At 58.6% G+C, this 19,410-nt stretch overlaps 1 protein-coding gene across 1 annotated transcript in view; it reads left to right on the top strand.

The window, feature by feature from the left end:
- Positions 1–19,410, top strand: part of tnfsf12 (TNF superfamily member 12) — a 112,470-nt gene that overhangs the window by 11,400 nt on the left and 81,660 nt on the right. The window lies entirely within an intron of this gene.

The raw sequence follows: 19,410 nt of genomic DNA, 5'->3' as shown, positions 1-19,410 counted from the left end.
CACTGCCAGCACTGTGCCACATTAAAGCGAGGCCACATCTATCCAATCAAGACCCAAATGATCAAATCGATTCGATTCGTTAAACGGGTGGGGGGAGCTTGCCACCCATGGGCCGAAGTTGGCATTGGGTGAGGGCGAGATCATGACTGGAATATGGCTTCCCACCTCGTCAAACAACGCCACAAGGCTGATAATGACCAATTGAACAGGAATTGCCACAACTTAATATCAAGAGGTTATGGGTACAAATCCATCGCCATAAACCTGGTCCCTTAATCGCGGCGGACAATCCCAGACCAGTACTGAGGGAGTGCCGCACTGTCAGAGGGTCAGTACTGAGGGAGTGCCGCACTGTCAGAGGGTCAGTACTGAGGGAGTGCCGCACTGTCAGAGGGTCAGTACTGAGGGAGTGCCGCACTGTCAGAGGGTCAGTACTGAGGGAGTGCCGCAAAGTGAGAGGTTCAGTACTGAGGGAGTGCCGCACTGTCAGAGGTTCAGTACTGAGGGAGTGCTGTACTGTCAGAGGGTCAGTACTGAGGGAGTGCTGCACTGTCAGAGGGTCAGTACTGAGGGAGTGCCGCACTGTCAGAGGGTCAGTACTGAGGGAGTGCCGCACTGTCGGAGGGTCAGTACTGAGGGAGTGCCGCACTGTCGGAGGGTCAGTACTGAGGGAGTGCTGCACTGTCGGAGGGTCAGTACTGAGGGGTGCCGCACTGTCAGAGGGTCAGTACTGAGGGAGTGCCGCACTGTCAGAGGGTCAGTACTGAGGGAGTGCCGCACTGTCAGAGGGTCAGTACTGAGGGAGTGCCGCACTGTCAGAGGTTCAGTACTGAGGGAGTGCCGCACTGTCAGAGGTTCAGTACTGAGGGAGTGCTGTACTGTCAGAGGGTCAGTACTGAGGGAGTGCAGCACTGTCAGAGGGTCAGTACTGTGGGAGTGCCGCACTGTCAGAGGGTCAGTACTGAGGGAGTGCCGCACTGTCGGAGGGTCAGTACTGAGGGAGTGCCGCACTGTCGGAGGGTCAGTACTGAGGGAGTGCTGCACTGTCGGAGAGTCAGTACTGAGGGAGTGATGCACTGTCAAAGGGTCAGTACTGAGGGAGTGCCGCACTGTCAGAGGGTCAGTGCTGAGGGAGTGCCGCACTGTCAGAGGGTCAGCACTGAGGGAGTGCCGCACTGTCAGAGGGTCAGTACTGAGGGAGTGCTGCACTGTCAGAGAGTCAGTACTGAGGGAGTGCCGCACTGTCAGAGGGTCAGTACTGAGGGAGTGCCGCACTGTCAGAGGGTCAGTGCTGAGGGAGTGCCGCACTGTCAGAGGGTCCCGCAGGTTAGGAGAGCTTTCTCGGGGCGGGGGGGGGGGGGGGGGGGTGGGGGGGGCGGGAGAGGAGGAATGGTGGTGTCAGCCCTTCGGATGTGGGGGCAATGGTGGCAGCACCTGGGGCTGGAGAATGCCTTGGTGTGGGCATCGATTGGCGATAACCATAGATTTGTACCGGCAGGGGACATTAAGTGTAAGTGGGAGGAGGAGGTGGGGGCTGAGATGTGGGTGTAGGGCAAGATGTGAGGGGGGGACTGGCGTCGGGGGGGGGGGGGGGGGCGGGGGGCAGTGGGTGTTGGTTGTTTATTGAGTTGTTTGGTTGGTCTTCAGGTTCTGTTTGTACAAATGAAAAAGCCCTTGAATAAAAATATTTTCCAAAAACGAATCAAAGGGAAGTTAACCCTTGCAGCGGATGTTTTGCTATCGCAGTTCCTTTTCCTACCAGCAGGCAGCGCCATCCCACTGCACACCAACCTGACAAGGTGGCAATGGAGAACCACAACTAAAAACAGGGAAGGTCAGAGACCCTCTGGAGGTGTGTCTAGCTCTGTAGAGAGAAGCAGAGCTAATTGTTTCAGAGTTTAAAAAAAAACTATTTTATTACAAACATGTGTCAAAATAAGTTACAGCAAATAAACGCCCCGGGAAACATACTTCCCAACAATCAACTGTACAGTCTGTATAACTTTTTCACCCCTGTGACGAACAGCTCCTCAAACACGGTCACAAACATCCCCCACCTTTTCTCAAACACCCCCTGCTGAGCCCCTTAACTCATACTTTATCTTCTCTAACCGCAGGAAGTCGTACAGGTCACCCAACCATGCTGCTACCCCCGGTGGCGATGCCGACCGCCACTCCAGTAAAATTCGTCGCCGTGCAATCAGAGAGGCGAAGGCCAAGACATCGGCCTTCCTCCTCTCCATGAGCTCCGGCTTCTCGGAAACCCCAAATATCGCCACCAAAGGGTCCGGGTCCACCTCCCTCCTCCACTGTCCTGGCGAAGACTGTGGACACTCCCGCCCAAAGTGTTCCCAACTTTCCGCAACCCCAAGACATGTGCGCATGATTCGCTGGCCCCCGCCCACACTTCTCACACTCATCTGCTACCCCCTGAAAGAACCCACTCATCTCGCCCGAGTCATACGCACCTTAAACTGTATCAGGCTCATCCTCGCACAAGAAGAGGTCCCGTTTACCCTACGCAGTGCCTCATTCCATACTCTCCAATTGATCTCCCCCTCCCATCTCCGCTTCCCATTTCTCCTTGACCTTCACCACCCGCTCGCCTCCCTGCTCCCCCAGCCACTTGTATATATCCCCAATCCTTCCCTCCCCTTCCACATCCGGAAGCAGCAGTCTCCCGAGCAGGGAGTATCCGGCAACCTAGGGAACCCCCCTCCAGACCTTTTGCACAAGTCTCTAACCTGCAGATACCTGAACTCACTCCCCCTCGGCAGCTCCACCCTGTTTCAGAGTTAACCATCGAACAGAGACCCAAACGAACCACCTCATGTGCCTATCCAATTACCCCCTGACGAGAATGAGCTCTCTTACAGGCGAACAGAGTAAATGCCAAACATTTCTAGAATAGCAGGGAATCTATAAAGCGAAAAATCAGGCCATTCGGCCCATCTGCTCTCACGCTGTCAGCCTGTCCTACTCCTTTTTCAGATCGCTACTTGCTCTCTCGGGGAGTGTGTCAGTATTTACAGGGGGTCCCCGGGGAGTGTGTCAGTATTTACAGTGGGGTCACCGGGGGAGTGTGTCAGTATTTACAGGGGGACCCCGGAGAGTGTGTCAGTATTTACAGGGGGTCCCCGGGGAGTGTATCAGTATTAACAGGGGGTCCCCAGGGAGTGTGTCAGTATTTACAGGGGGTCCCCGGGGAGTGTGTCAGTATTTACAGGGGGGTCCCTGGGGAGTGTCAGTGTTTACAGTGGGTTCCCGGGGAGTGTGTCAGTATTTACAGGGGGGTCGCCGGGGAGTGTGTCAGTATTTACAAGGGGGTCCCGGGGGAGTGTGTCAGTAGTCACATACAGGGGGTCTCCAGGGAATATATCAATATTTACAGGGGGTTCCCAGGGAGAGTGTCAGTATTTACAGGGGGTCCCCGGGGGAGTGTGTCAGTATTTACAGGGGGTCCCCGGGGAGTGTGTCAGTATTTACAGGGGGGGGTCCCCGAGGAGTGTGTCATTTTTTACAGGGGGTCCCCGGGGGAGTGTGTCAGTATTTACAGGGGGGTCCCCGGGGGACTGTGTCAGTATTTACAGGGGGTCCCCGGGGAGTGTGTCCGGATTTACAGGTGGTCCCCGGGGAGTGTGTCAGTATTTACAGGGAGTCCCTGGGGAGTGTGTCAGTATTTAGAGGGGGTCCCCGGGGGAGGGTGTCAGTATTTACAGGGAGTCCCAGGGGAGTGTGTCAGTATTTACAGGAGGTCCCGGGGAGTGTGTCAGTATTTACAGGGGGTCCCGGGGGAGTGTGTCAGCCTTTACAGGGAGTCCCCGGAGAGCGTGTCAGTATTTACAGGGGGTCCCCAGGGAGTGTGTCAGTATTTACAGGGGGTCCACGGGGCGTGTGTCAGTATTTACAGAGGGTCCCCGGGGAGTGTGTCAGTATTTACAGGGTGTCCCCGGGGAGTGTGTCAGTATTTACAGGGTGTCCCCGGGGAGTGTGTCAGTATTTACAGGGGGTCCCCGGGGAGTGTGTCAGTATTTACAGGGTGTCCCCGGGGAGTGTGTCAGTATTTACAGGGGGTCCCCGGGAGAGTGTGTCAGTATTTACAGGGAGTCCCAGGGGAGTGTGTCAGTATTTACAGGGGGGTCCCCGGGGGAGTGTGTCAGTATTTACAGGGGGTCCCCGGGGAGTGTGTCAGTATTTACAGGGGGTCCCCGGGGAGTGTGTCAGTATTTACAGGGGGTCCCCGGGGGAGTGTGTCAGTATTTACAGGGGTTCCCCGGGGAGTGTGTCAGTATTTACAGGGTGTCCCCGGGGAGTGTGTCAGTATTTACAGGGGGGTCCCCCGCGGAGTGTGTCAGAATTTACAGGGGGTCCCGGGGAACGTGTCAGTATTTACAGGGGGGTCCCCGGGGAGTGTGTCAGTATTTACAGGGGGTCCCCGGGGAATGTGTCAGTATTTACAGGGGGTCCCTGGGGAGTGTGTCAGTAATTACAGGGGGTCCCCGGGGAGTGTGTCAGTATTTACAGGGGGGTCCCCGGGGAGTGTGTCAGTATTTACAGGGGGTCCCCGGGGAGTGTGTCAGTATTTACAGGGGGTCCCCGGGGGAGTGTGTCAGTATTTACAGGGGGGTCCCCCGCGGAGTGTGTCAGTATTTACAGGGGGTCCCGGGGAACGTGTCAGTATTTACAGGGGGGTCCCCGGGGAGTGTGTCAGTATTTACAGGGGGTCCCTGGGGAGTGTGTCAGTATTTACAGAGGGTCCCTGGGGAGTGTGTCAGTATTTACAGGGGGTCCCCGGGGAGTGTGTCAGTATTTACAGGGGGTCCCTGGGGAGTGTGTCAGTAATTACATTGGGTCCCCGGGGAGTGTGTCAGTATTTACAGGGGGGTCCCCGGGGAGTGTGTCAGTATTTACAGGGGGGACCCCGGGGAGTGTGTCAGTGTTTACAGGGGGTCCCGGGGAACGTGTCAGTATTTACAGGGGGGTCCCCGGGGAGTGTGTCAGTATTTACAGGGGGTCCCCGGGGAGTGTGTCAGTATTTACAGGGGGGTCCCCGGGGAGGGTGTCAGTATTTACAGGGGGTCCCCGAGGAGTGTGTCAGTATTTACAGGGGGTCCCCGGGGAGTGTGTCAGTATTTACAGGGGGGTCCCCGGGGAGTGTGTCAGTATTTTCAGGGGGATCCCCGGGGAGTGTGACAGTATTTACAGGGGGTCCCCGGGGAGTGTTTCAGTATTTACAGGTGGGTCCCCGGGGAGTGTGTCAGTATTTACAGGGTGGGTCCCCGGGGAGTGTGTCAGTATTTACAGGGGGTCCGCGGGGAGTGTGTCAGTATTTACAGGTGGGTCCCCGGAGTGAGTGTCAGTATTTACAGGGGGTCCCCGGGGAGTGTGTCAGTATTTACAGGGGGTCCCCAGGGGAGTGTGTCAGTATTTACAGGGGGTCCCTGGGAAGTGTGTCAGTATTTACAGGGGGGTCCCCGGGGAGTGTGTCAGTATTTACAGGGGGTCCCTGGGAAGTGTGTCAGTATTTACAGGGGGGTCCCTGGGAAGTGTGTCAGTATTTACAGGGGGTCCCCGGGGAGTGTGTCAGTATTTACGGGGGTCCCCCGGGGAGTATGTCAGTATTTACAGGGGGTCCCCGGGGGAGTGTGTCAGTATTTACAGGGGGTCCCCGGGGTGTGTGTCAGTATTTATAGGGGGTCCCCGGGGAGTGTGTCAGTATTTACAGGGGGTCCCCGGGGTTTGTGTCAGTATTTATAGGGGGTCCCCGGGGTGTGTGTCAGTATTTATAGGGGGTCCCCGGTGGGAGTGTGTCAGCATTTACAGGGGGTCCCCGGGAGTGTGTCAGTATTTACAGGGGGACCCCGGGGAGTGCGTCAGTATTTACAGGGGGTCCCCGGGGAGTGTGTCAGTATTTACAGGGGGGTCGCCGGGGAGTGTGTCAGTATTTACAGGGGGTCCCCCGGGGAGTGTGTCAGTATTTACAGGGGGTCCCCGGGAGTGTGTCAGTATTTACAGGGTGGGTCCCTGGGGAGTGTGCCAGTATTTACAGGTGGGTCCCCGGGGAGTGTGTCAGTATTTACAGGTGGGTCCCCGGGGAGTGTGTCAATATTTACAGGGGGGACCCCGGGGAGTGTGTCAGTATTTACAGGGAGTCTCTGGGAGTGTGTCAGTAACTACAGGGGGTCCCCGGGGAGTGTGTCAGTATTTACAGGGGGGTCCCCGGGGAGTGTGTCAGTATTTACAGGGGGGTCCCCGGGGAGTGTGTCAGTATTTACAGGGGGTCCCGGGGAACGTGTCAGTATTTACAGGGGGGTCCCCGGGGAGTGTGTCAGTATTTACAGGGGGTCCCCGGGGAGTGTGTCAGTATTTACAGGGGGGTCCCCGGGGAGGGTGTCAGTATTTACAGGGGGTTCCCGAGGAGTGTGTCAGTATTTACAGGGGGTCCCCGGGGAGTGTGTCAGTATTTACAGGGGGGTCCCCGGGGAGTGTGTCAGTATTTACAGGAGGTCCCCGGGGAGTGTGTCAGTATTTACAGAGGGTTCCCGGGGAGTGTGTCAGTATTTTCAGGAGGATCACCGGGGAGTGTGACAGTATTTACAGGGGGTCCCCGGGGAGTGTTTCAGTATTTACAGGTGGGTACCCGGGGAGTGTGTCAGTATTTACAGGGTGGGTCCCCGGGGGAGTATGTGAGTATATTCAGGGGGGTCCCCGGGGAGTGTGTCAGTATTTACAGGGGGTCCCCGGGGGAGTATGTGAGTATATTCAGGGGAGTCCCCGGGGAGTGTGTCAGTATTTACAGGTGGGTCCCCCGGGGAGTGTGTCAGTATTTACAGGGGGTCCCCGGGGAGTGTGTCAGTATTTACAGGGGACGTCCCCGGGGAGTGTGACAGTTTTTCCAGGGGGTCCCCGGGGAGAGTGTCAGTATTTACAGGGGGTCCCCGGGGAGTGTGTCAGTATTTACAGGGGGGTCCCCCGGGGAGTGTGTCAGTATTTACAGGAGGTCCCCGGGGTGTGTGTCAGTATTTACAGGGGGGTCCCCCGGGGAGTGTGTCAGTATTTACAGGGGGTCCCCGGGGAGTGTGTCAGTATTTACAGGGGGCGTCCCCGGGGAGTGTGTCAGTATTTACAGGGGGTCCCCGGGGAGTGTGTCAGTATTTACAGGGGGTCCCCGGGGAGTGTGTCAGTATTTACACGGGGGTCCCCCGGGCAGTGTGTCAGTATTTACAGGGGGTCCCCGGGGAGTGCATCAGGATTTACTGGGGGCGTCCCCGGGGAGTGTGACAGGTTTTCCAGGTGGTCCCCGGGGAGAGTGTCAGTATTTACAGGTGAGTCACCGGGGGAGTGTGTCAGTATTTACAGGGGAGTCCCCGGGGAGTGTGTCAGTATTTACAGGGGGTCCCCGGGGAGTGTGTCTGTATTTACAGGGGGTCCCCGGGGGAGTGCGTCAGTATTTACAGGGGGTCCCCGGGGAATGTGTCAGGGGGTCCCCGGGGGAGTGTGTCAGTATTTACAGGGGGTCCCCGGGGAGTGTGTCAGTATTTACAGGGGGTCGCTGGGGAGTGTGTCAGTATTTACAGGGGGGTCCCCCGCGGAGTGTGTCAGTATTTACAGGGGGTCCCGGGGAACGTGTCAGTATTTACAGGGTGGTCCCCGGGGAGTGTGTCAGTATTTACAGGGGGTCTCCGGGGAGTGTGTCAGTATTTACAGGGGGTCCCTGGGGAGTGTGTCAGTAATTACAGGGGGTCCCCGGGGAGTGTGTCAGTATTTACAGGGGGGTCCCCGGGGAGTGTGTCAGTATTTACAGGGGGGTCCCCGGGGAGTCTGTCAGTATTTCCAGGGGGTCCCGGGGAACGTGTCAGTATTTACAGGGGGGTCCCCGGGGAGTGTGTCAGTATTTACAGGCGGTCCCCGGGGAGTGTGTCAGTATTTACAGGGGGGTCCCCGGGGAGGGAGTCAGTATTTACAGGGGGCCCCCGAGGAGTGTGTCAGTATTTACAGGGGGTCCCCGGGGAGTGTGTCAGTATTTACAGGGGCGTCCCCGGGGAGTGTGTCAGTATTTACAGGGGGTTCCCAGGGAGAGTGTCAGTATTTACAGGGGGTCCCCGGGGGAGTGTGTCAGTATTTACAGGATGTCCCCGGGGAGTGTGTCAGTATTTACAGGGGGGGGGTCCCCGAGGAGTGTGTCATTTTTTACAGGGGGTCCCCGGGGGAGTGTGTCAGTATTTACAGGGGGGTCCCCGGGGGAGTGTGTCAGTATTTACAGGGGGTCCCCGGGGAGTGTGTCCGGATTTACAGGTGGTCCCCGGGGAGTGTGTCAGTATTTACAGGGAGTCCCTGGGGAGTGTGTCAGTATTTACAGGGGGTCCCCGGGGGAGTGTGTCAGTATTTACAGGGAGTCCCAGGGGAGTGTGTCAGTATTTACAGGGGGTCCCGGGGAGTGTGTCAGTATTTACAGGGGGTCCCGGGGGAGCGTGTCAGTCTTTACAGGGAGTCCCCGGAGAGCGTGTCAGTATTTACAGGGGGTCCCCAGGGAGTGTGTCAGTATTAACAGGGGGTCCCCGGGGAGTGTGTCAGTATTTACAGAGGGTCCCCGGGGAGTGTGTCAGTATTTACAGGATGTCCCCGGGGAGTGTGTCAGTATTTACAGGGTGTCCCCGGGGAGTGTGTCAGTATTTACAGGGGGTCCCCGGGGAGTGTGTCAGTATTTACAGGGTGTCCCCGGGGAGTGTGTCAGTATTTACAGGGGGTCCCCGGGAGCGTGTGTCAGTATTTACAGGGAGTCCCAAGGGAGTGTGTCAGTATTTACAGGGGGGTCCCCGGGGGAGTGTGTCAGTATTTACAGGGGGTCCCCGGGGAGTGTGTCAGTATTTACAGGGGGTCCCCGGGGAGTGTGTCAGTATTTACAGGGGGTCCCCGGGGGAGTGTGTCAGTATTTACAGGGGTTCCCCGGGGAGTGTGTCAGTATTTACAGGGGGTCCCCGGGGAGTGTGTCAGTATTTACAGGGGGTCCCCGGGGGAGTGTGTCAGTATTTACAGGGGGGTCCCCCGCGGAGTGTGTCAGTATTTACAGGGGGTCCCGGGGAACGTGTCAGTATTTACAGGGGGGTCCCCGGGGAGTGTGTCAGTATTTACAGGGGGTCCCCGGGGAGTGTGTCAGTATTTACAGGGGGTCCCTGGGGAGTGTGTCAGTAATTACAGGGGGTCCCCGGGGAGTGTGTCAGTATTTACAGGGGGGTCCCCGGGGAGTGTGTCAGTATTTAGAGGGGGTCCCCGGGGAGTGTGTCAGTATTTACAGGGGGTCCCCGGGGGAGTGTGTCAGTATTTACAGGGGGGTCCCCCGCGGAGTGTGTCAGTATTTACAGGGGGTCCCGGGGAACGTGTCAGTATTTACAGGGGGGTCCCCGGGGAGTGTGTCAGTATTTACAGGGGGTCCTTGGGGAGTGTGTCAGTATTTACAGAGGGTCCCTGGGGAGTGTGTCAGTATTTACAGGGGGTCCCCGTGGAGTGTGTCAGTATTTACAGGGGGTCCCTGGGGAGTGTGTCAGTAATCACAGGGGGTCCCCAGGGAGTGTGTCAGTATTTACAAGGGGGTCCCCGGGGAGTGTGTCAGTATTTACAGGGGGGTCCCCGGGGAGTGTGTCAGTGTTTACAGGGGGTCCCGGGGAACGTGTCAGTATTTACAGGGGGGTCCCCGGGGAGTGTGTCAGTATTTACAGGGGGTCCCCGGGGAGTGTGTCAGTATTTACAGGGGGGTCCCCGGGGAGGGTGTCAGTATTTACAGGGGGTCCCCGAGGAGTGTGTCAGTATTTACAGGGGGTCCCCGGGGAGTGTGTCAGTATTTACAGGGGGGTCTCCGGGGAGTGTGTCAGTATTTTCAGGGGGATCCCCGGGGAGTGTGACAGTATTTACAGGGGGTCCCCGGGGAGTGTTTCAGTATTTACAGGTGGGTCCCCGGGGAGTGTGTCAGTATTTACAGGGTGGGTCCCCGGGGAGTGTGTCAGTATTTACAGGGGGTCCGCGGGGAGTGTGTCAGTATTTACAGGTGGGTCCCCGGAGTGAGTGTCAGTATTTACAGGGGGTCCCCGGGGAGTGTGTCAGTATTTACAGGGGGTCCCCAGGGGAGTGTGTCAGTATTTACAGGGGGTCCCTGGGAAGTGTGTCAGTATTTACAGTGGGGTCCCCGGGGAGTGTGTCAGTATTTACAGGGGGTCCCTGGGAAGTGTGTCAGTATTTACAGGGGGGTCCCCGGGAAGTGTGTCAGTATTTACAGGGGGTCCCCGGGAAGTGTGTCAGTATTTACAGGAGGTCCCGGGCAGTGTGTCAGTATTTACAGGGAGTCCCCGGGGAGTGTGTCAGTATTTACAGGGGGTCCCCGGGGTGTGTGTCAGTATTTATAGGGGGTCCCCGGGGAGTGTGTCAGTATTTACTGGGGGTCCCCGGTGGGAGTGTGTCAGCATTTACAGGGGGTCCCCGGGAGTGTGTCAGTATTTACAGGGGGACCCCGGGGAGTGTGTCAGTATTTACAGGGGGTCCCCGGGGAGTGTGTCAGTATTTACAGGGGGGTCGCCGGGGAGTGTGTCAATATTTACAGGGGGTCCCCCGGGGAGTGTGTCAGTATTTACAGGGGGTCCCCGGGAGTGTGTCAGTATTTACAGGGTGGGTCCCTGGGGAGTGTGCCAGTATTTACAGGTGGGTCCCCGGGGAGTGTGTCAGTATTTACAGGTGGGTCCTCGGGGAGTGTGTCAGTATTTACAGGGGGTCCCCGGGAACTGTGTCAGTATTTACAGGGGGGACCCGGGGGGGGGGGGGTGTCAGTATTTACAGGGAGTCTCTGGGTGTGTGTCAGTATTTACAGGGGGTCCCCGGGGAGTGTGTCAATATTTACTGGGGGTCCCTGGGGAGTGTGTCAGTAACTACAGGGGATCCCCAGGGAGTGTGTCAGTATTTACAGGGGGGTCCCCGGGGAGTGTGTCAGTATTTACAGGGGGGTCCCCGGGGAGTGTGTCAGTATTTACTGGGGGTCTCGGGGAACGTGTCAGTATGTACAGGGGGGTCCCCGGGGAGTGTGTCAGTATTTACAGGGGGTCCCCGGGGAGTGTGTCAGTATTTACAGGGGGGTCCCCGGGGAGGGTGTCAGTATTTACAGGGGGTTCCCGAGGAGCGTGTCAGTATTTACAGGGGGTCCCCGGGGAGTGTGTCAGTATTTACAGGGGGGTCCCCGGGGAGTGTGTCAGTATTTATAGTAGGTCCCCGGGGAGTGTGTCAGTATTTACAGAGGGTTCCCGGGGAGTGTGTCAGTATTTTCAGGAGGATCACCGGGGAGTGTGACAGTATTTACAGGGGGTCCCCGGGGAGTGTTTCAGTATTTACAGGTGGGTACCCGGGGAGTGTGTCAGTATTTACAGGGTGGGTCCCCGGGGGAGTGTGTCAGTATTTACAGGGGGTCCCCGGGGGAGTATGTGAGTATATTCAGGGGGGTCCCCGGGGAGTGTGTCAGTATTTACAGGTGGGTCCCCCGGGGAGTGTGTCAGTATTTACAGGGGGTCCCCGGGGAGTGAGTCAGTATTTACAGGGGGGTCCCCGGGGGAGTGTGTCAGTATTTACAGGGGGGTCCCCCGCGGAGTGTGTCAGTATTTACAGGGGGTCCCGGGGAACGTGTCAGTATTTACAGGGGGGTCCCCGGGGAGTGTGTCAGTATTTACAGGGGGTCCCCGGGGAGAGTGTCCGTATTTACAGGGGGGTCCCCCGGGGAGTGTGTCAGTATTTACAGGGGGTCCCCGGGGAGTGTGTCAGTATTTACAGGGGGCGTCCCCGGGGAGTGTGTCAGTATTTACAGGGGGGTCCCCGGGGAATGTGTCAGTATTTACAGGGGGTCCCCGGGGTGTGTGTCAATATTTACAGGGGGGTCCCCGGGGAGTGTGTCAGTATGTACAGGGGGTCCCCGGGGAGTGTGTCAGTATTTACAGGGGGGTCCCCGGGGGAGTGTGTCAGTATTTACGGGGGTCCCCCGGGGAGTATGTCAGTATTTACAGAGGGTCACCTGAGAGCGTGTCAGTATTTACAGGGGGTCCCCGGAGTGAGTGTCAGTATTTACAGGGGGTCCCCTGAGAGCGTGTCAGTATTTACAGGGGTCCCCGGGGAGTGTGTCAGTATTTACAGGGGGTCCCCGGGGTGTGTGTCAATATTTACAGGGGGTCCACGTGGAGTGTGTCAGTATTTACTGGGGGTCCCCGGTGGGAGTGTGTCAGCATTTACAGGGGGTCCCCGGGAGTGTGTCAGTATTTACAGGGGGACCCCGGGGAGTGCGTCAGTATTTACAGGGGGTCCCCGGGAGTGTGTCAGTATTTACAGGAGGACCCCGGGGAGTGCGTCAGTATTTACAGGGGTGTGGCGCACAAAGACTCCGTGAGACAAACAGAGTGAAGTCGATGAGGCTTTATTAAGCGTGTCTGTTCCCCAGCAGCCCGATAGTAAACTGGCCTGCGGGGGAAGGCACCGGCTTCTTATACTCCGCCTTCAGGGTGGAGTATGAGGTCAACGGCCAACCAGGACCCGGGATCTGTCAGCCAATGACATTAGGGCTTCCAGTCCCACATGACCCCCAATACATACTACCACATTCACCCCTTGTCAAAAATGAACCCGGCGGGGTGATGCTTCGTATGGTGGTAAGGGTTTACAGTACTGGTCCTGGGAGGAGAGAACAGTTACATGGTAGGACCGTATTGGACAGTATCGTCCTGTTACAACTATTTACAGAGGATATATGAAAACAAAATGTTCATTGGACAGTCCATCTTTGTTTTACATCGACGCCACGAGTCGGTCGGGCGGTCTGGTCGTCCGTGTCGATCGCCTCGGCCCCGGCGGTGGTGGTAGTGCTTGTACCAGCGTTGTCGCCTCCGGGAACCGCACGGTTTTAGCTGTCGGTGCAAAGGGGAGGGGGGCTGATCCTCCTGGGAAGGGGGCGGTCGCGGGGTGCGGCGGTGGCAGGAAGGGGGGCGGTTGGGTTGATGGTGCCGGGGGGGTGTGCGTGGTGCCGGCGGGCGCCAGATCCCGCAGGGAGACCGTGTCCTGTCGGCCGTCGGGGTACTCCACGTAGGCGTACTGGGGGTTTGCGTGGAGGAGGTGAACCCTTTCGACCAACGGGTCCGCCTTATGTGCCCGCACGTGCTTTCGGAGCAGGATGGGTCCTGGGGCCGCCAGCCAGGTCGGCAGCGACGTTCCAGAGGAGGACCTCCTAGGGAAGACAAGGAGACGCTCATGAGGCGTTTGATTAGTGCTCGTACATAATAACGACCGGATGGAATGGAGAGCGTCTGGGAGGACCTCCTGCCACCGTGAAACTGGGAGATCCCTGGACCGTAGGGCCAGTAGGACGGCCTTCCAGACCGTGCCGTTCTCCCTTTCTACTTGCCCGTTCCCCCGGGGGTTGTAGCTGGTCGTCCTGCTTGAAGCTATACCCTTGCTGAGCAGGAACTGGCGCAGCTCGTCACTCATGAAAGAGGACCCCCTGTCGCTGTGGACGTATGCGGGGTAACCGAACAGTGTGAATATGCTGTTCAGGGCTTTAATGACTGTGGCCGCGGTCATGTCGGAGCAGGGAATGGCAAAAGGGAAGCGGGAGTATTCGTCCACTACATTAAGGAAATACGCGTTGCGGTCGGTGGAGGGGAGGGGCCCTTTGAAATCGAGACTGAGGCGTTCAAAGGGACGGGAAGCCTTAATCAGGTGCGCTCCATCTGGCCTGAAAAAATGCGGTTTGCATTCTGCGCAGATGTGGCAGTCTCTTGTGACTGTACGGACCTCCTCTAAGGAGTAGGGGAGATTGCGGGACTTGATGAAGTGGTAAAACCGAGTGACCCCCGGGTGGCAGAGGTCCTCGTGGAGGGCTTGGAGGCGGTCAATTTGTGCGTTGGCACATGTCCCGCGGGATAGGGCATCAGACGGCTCGTTCAGCTTTCCGGGCCGGTACAAGATCTCATAGTTGAAGGTGGAGAGTTCGATCCTCCACCGCAAGATCTTGTCGTTCTTGATCTTGCCCCGCTGTGCATTATCGAACATGAAGGCAACCGACCGTTGGTCAGTGAGGAGAGTGAATCTCCTGCCGGCCAGGTAATGCCTCCAATGTCGCACAGCCTCCACTATGGCTTGGGCTTCCTTTTCCACTGAGGAGTGGCGGATTTCTGAGGCGTGGAGGGTTCGGGAGAAAAAGGCCACGGGTCTGCCCGCTTGGTTAAGGGTGGCCCCTAGAGCTACGTCAGAGGCGTCGCTCTCGACCTGGAAGGGGAGGGACTCGTCGATGGCGCGCATCGTGGCCTTTGCGATGTCCGCTTTGATGCGGCTGAAAGCCTGGCAAGCCTCTGTCGACAGCGGGAAAGCCGTGGTCTGTATTAGGGGGCGGGCCTTGTCTGCGTACTGGGGGACCCACTGGGCGTAGTATGAAAAGAACCCCAGGCAGCGTTTCAGGGCTTTTGGGCAGTGCGGGAGGGGAAATTCCATGAGTGCGCGCATACGTTCGGGGTCGGGGCCTATTATCCCATTGCGCACTATGTAGCCCAGAATGGCTAGCCGATCGGTGCTAAAAACGCACTTGTCCTCATTGTACGTGAGGTTCAAGGCTTTGGCAGTCTGGAGGAATTTTTGGAGGTTGGCGTCGTGGTCCTGCTGATCGTGGCCGCAGATGGTTACATTGTCGAGATACGGGAACGTGGCCTGTAACCCGTGTTGATCAACCATTCGGTCCATTTCCCGTTGGAAGACCGAGACGCCGTTTGTGACGCCAAAAGGGACCCTTAGGAAGTGGTATAATCGCCCGTCTGCCTCGAAGGCTGTGTACTTGCGGTCACTTGGGCGGATGGGGAGCTGATGGTAGGCGGACTTGAGGTCCACGGTGGAGAAGACTTTATACTGGGCAATCCGATTGACCATGTCGGATATGCGGGGGAGAGGGTACGCGTCTAGTTGTGTGTACCTGTTGATGGTCTGGCTATAGTCAATGACCATCCTTTGTTTCTCCCCTGTCTTCACTACTACCACCTGCGCTCTCCAGGGACTATTGCTGGCCTGGATTATGCCCTCCTTTAGTAGCCGCTGGACTTCGGAGCGAATGAAGGTCCGGTCCTGGGCGCTGTACCGTCTGCTCCTAGTGGCGACGGGTTTGCAATCCGGGGTGAGGTTCGCAAACAAGGACGGGGGTTGCACCTTGAGGGTGGCGAGGCCGCAGATAGTGAGTGGGGGTATGGGGCCGCCGAATTTAAACGTAAGGCTCTGTAGGTTACATTGAAAATCTAAGCCCAGCAAGGTGGGGGCACAGAGTTGGGGAAGGACGTTAAGTTTGTAGTTTTTGAATTCCCTCCCCTGTACCGTTAGGGTAACTATGCAGAATCCCTGGATCTGTACGGAGTGGGATCCTGCGGCTAGGCAAATCTTTTGTGCGCTGGGGTAGGTAGTTAAGGAACAGCGTCTTACCGTGTCGGGATGTATAAAACTTTCCGTGCTCCCGGAGTCGACTAGGCATGGCGTCTCGTGGCCGTTAATTAGGACCGTTGTCGTCGTCGTCTGGAGAGTCCGGGGCCGAGCCTGATCGAGCGTAACCGAAGCGAGCCGTGGTTGTAGTAGTGGGGTGGGGTCCGTTGTTGCCGTCCAAGAGGACGTCGGGGATGGATAAAATGGCCGCCCCCATACCTCGCCCGTAGATGAGGGGTCACAAGATGGCGTCGGGGGTGGACAAAATGGCCGCCCCCATGCGTCGTACAGGTCGGGGGCGGTCCAAGATGGCGGGGCCCCTCCTCCCCTCGTGGTGGTCGGGACCCAAAATGGCGGCGTCTGCGGGTCGCACATTGAGTGCTGGGGGGTCTGGGGGGCGCTAGGACCGCGCGGAGTTCCCGGGCCGCGGGCGCTAGGACCGCGCGGAGTTCCTTTGGTGCGAGCGACAGGGCCGCGGGCGCTAGGACCGCGCGGAGCTCCCTCGCTGGGGACCGGCAGGTCAGTGCCAGCGCTGGGACAGTGAGGAGGTCCCTCGCCGGGGACGAAGGTCGGGGTCCAGGTGAGTTGTATTGCCGGCGGGTCAGGCGTGGGGCGCGGGACGGGGGCGAGGGCCCAGGTCGGCGGCTCCGGCGGGTCAGGCGTGGGGCGCGGGACGGGGGCGAGGGCCCAGGTCGGCGGGTCAGGCGTGGGGCGCGGGACGGGGGCGAGGGCCCAGGTCGGCGGGTCAGGCGTGGGGCGCGGGACGGGGGCGAGGGCCCAGGTCAGCGGCTCCGGCGGGTCAGGCGTGGGGCGCGGGACGGGGGCGAGGGCCCAGGTCGGCGGGTCAGTCGTGGGGCCGCGAGCGCTGGCACCGCGCGGAGCTCCCTCGCCGGGGACAGCGGTGGTCGGGGTCAAGGTAGGTGGCGCCGGCGGGTCAGGCGTGGGGCGCGGGACGGGGGTGAGGGTGGCGTTCGGGATACGGAAAACCCCTTCCTCTCCGTGGAGAGTGTTGGCTGGCACCCAAATCGGGAGCGCCGGCGGCGGGTCATACATGGGCTGCGGGGAGGGGGGTTGGGGAGCGTAGGCGGCGTGCAGGGCTCCCAGTTCTCCCGGGGCCGCGGTGGTCGGGACCCAAAATGGCGGCACCTGGGGGTCGCACATGGCGTGCTGGGGGGGTTGGGAGGCATAGACTGCCTGTAGGGCTCCCTGTTCTCCCGGGACGGCGGCGACCACGCGGGACCGGCACACCACCGCATAGTGGCCCTTTTTCCCGCAGCTTTTGCAGATGGCTGCGCGGGCCGGACAGCGTTGTCGGGGGTGCTTTGCCTGGCCGCAGAAATAACAGCGGGCGCCCCCGGTGCGACTCGGCGTTTGGACTGCGCAAGCCTGTGGGGTGTCCGGGGGGGCGGGTAGGGGGTTTGCCGCGGCGGGTACGTACGGGGCCCAATGGCCTGCCGCGCGGTCGGGGCCGTAGGCGCGGGTATTATGCGCGGCTACGTCCAGCGAGGCTGCCAGGGCCCGTGCCTCTGAGAGTCCTAGTGACTCTTTTTCTAGAAGTCTTTGGCGGATTTGGGAGGATTGTATACCTGCAACAAAAGCATCGCGCATTAACATGTCCGTGTGTTCGTTTGCGTTCACCGACGGGCAGCTGCAGGCTCATCCCAAAATCAGCAGCGCGGCGTAGAACTCGTCCATCGATTCTCCGGGAGCTTGCCGTCTCGTCGCGAGCTGGTAGCGAGCGTAGATTTGGTTAACTGGGCGAACGTAGAGACTTCTCAGTGCTGCGAACGCCGTCTGGAAATCGCGGGTGTCTTCAATGAGGGTGAAAATCTCCGTGCTCACCCTCGAGTGAGGGAGAAAATCTCCGTGCTCACCCTCGAGAGCAGGACCTGCAGTTTTTGTTCATCTGAGACTCGGCCTGTGGTCGATGTGATGTAGGCCTCAAAGCAAGTCTGCCAGTGTTTGAAGGCTGCTGCTGCATTCACTGCGTGGGGGCTGATCCTCAGGCATTCTGGAATGATCCTGAGCTCCATAGTCCTTTTTAGGCACGCTTAATAAATTGTGGCGCACAAAGACTCCGTGAGACGAATAGAGTGAAGTCGATGAGGCTTTATTAAGCGTGTCTGTTCCCCCGCAGCTCGATAGTAAACTGGCCTGCGGGGGAAGACTCCGGCTTCTTATACTTCGCCTTCAGGGCGGAGTATGAGGTCAACGGCCAACCAGGACCCGGGATCTGTCAGCCAATGACATTAGGGCTTCCAGTCCCACATGACCCCCAATACATACTACCACAAGGGGGTCCCCGGGGAGTGTGTCAGTATTTACAGGGGGGTCCCCGGGGAGTGTGTCAGTATTTACAGGGGGTCCCCCGGGGAGTGTGTCAGTATTTACAGGGGGTCCCCGGGAGTGTGTCAGTATTTACAGGGGGGGTCCCTGGGGAGTGTGTCAGTATTTACTGGGGGCCCCAGGGGAGTGTGTCAGTATTTACGGGGGTCCCCCGGGGAGTGTGTCAGTATTTACAGGGGGTCCCCGGAGAGCGTGTCAGTATTTACAGGGGTCCCCGGGGTGTGTGTCAGTATTTACAGGGCGTCCCCGAGGAGTGTGTCAGTATTTACAGGGGGTCCCTGGGAGTGTGTCAGTATTTACAGGGGGGTCCCCGGGGAGTGTGTCAGTATTTACAGGGGGTCCCCGGGAGTGTGTCAGTATTTACAGGGGGACCCCGGGGAGTGCATCAGCATTTACAGGGGGTCCCCGGGTAGTGTGTCAGTATTTCCAGGGGGTCCCCGGGGGGAGTGTGTCAGTATTTACAGGGGGGTCCCCCGGGGAGTGTGTCAGTATTTACAGGGGGTCCCCGGGGAGAGTGTCAGTATTTATAGGGGGTCCCCGGGGAGTGTGTCAGTATTTACAGGTGGGTCCCCGGGGAGTGTGTCAGTATTTACAGGTGGGTCCCCGGGGAGTGTGTCAGTATTTACAGGGGGTTCCCGGGGAGTGTGTCAGTATTTACAGGGGGTCCCCGGGGGTGTGTCAGTATTTACAGGGGGTCCCCGGGTAGTGTGTCAGTATTTACAGGGGGGATACCGGGGACTGTGTCAGTATTTACAGGGGGGACCCCTGGGAGTGTGTCAATATTTACAGGGAGCCTCTGGGGAGTGTGTCAGTATGTACAGGGGGGCCCCGGGGAGTGTGTCAGTATTTACAGGGGGGTCCCCGGGGAGTGTGTCAGTATTTACAGGGGGACCCCGGGGAGTGTGTCAGTATTTACAGGGGGGTCCCCGGGAAGTGTGTCAGTATTTACAGGAGGTCCCGGGCAGTGTGTCAGTATTTACAGGGGGGTCTCCGGGGGAGTGTGTCAGTATTTACAGGGGGGGTCCCCGGGGAGTGTGTCAGTATTTACAGGATGTCCCCGGGGGAGTATGTCCGTATTTACAGGGGGGTCCCCAGGGAGAGTGTCAGTGTTTACAGGGGGTACCCGGGGAGTGTATCAGTATTTACACCGTGTGCCCAGGGTGTGTGTCAGTATTTACAGGGGGTCCCCGGGGAGTGTGTCAATATTTACAGGGGTCCCTGGGGAGTGTGTCAGTATTTACTGGGGGCCCCAGGGGAGTGTGTCAGTATTTACGGGGGTCCCCCGGGGAGTGTGTCAGTATTTACAGGGGGTCCCCGGAGAGCGTGTCAGTATTTACAGGGGTCCCCGGGGTGTGTGTCAGTATTTACAGGGGGTCCCCGGGGAGTGTGTCAGCATTTACAGGGGGTCCCCGGGAGTGTGTCAGTATTTACAGGGGGACCCCGGGGAGTGCATCAGTATTTACAGGGGGTCCCCGGGGAGTGTGTCAGTATTTACAGGGGGTCCCCGGGGGGAGTGTGTCAGTATTTACAGGGGGGTCCCCCGGGGAGTCTGTCAGTATTAACAGGGGGGTCCCCGAGGAGTGTGTCAGTAGTTAC

The sequence above is a fragment of the Scyliorhinus torazame genome, chromosome 31, assembly GCF_047496885.1.
Source record: "Scyliorhinus torazame isolate Kashiwa2021f chromosome 31, sScyTor2.1, whole genome shotgun sequence".
NCBI lineage: Eukaryota > Metazoa > Chordata > Chondrichthyes > Carcharhiniformes > Scyliorhinidae > Scyliorhinus > Scyliorhinus torazame.
Note: the sequence above shows the minus strand (reverse complement) of the source record. Positions and strands in the feature narration are given on the sequence as shown.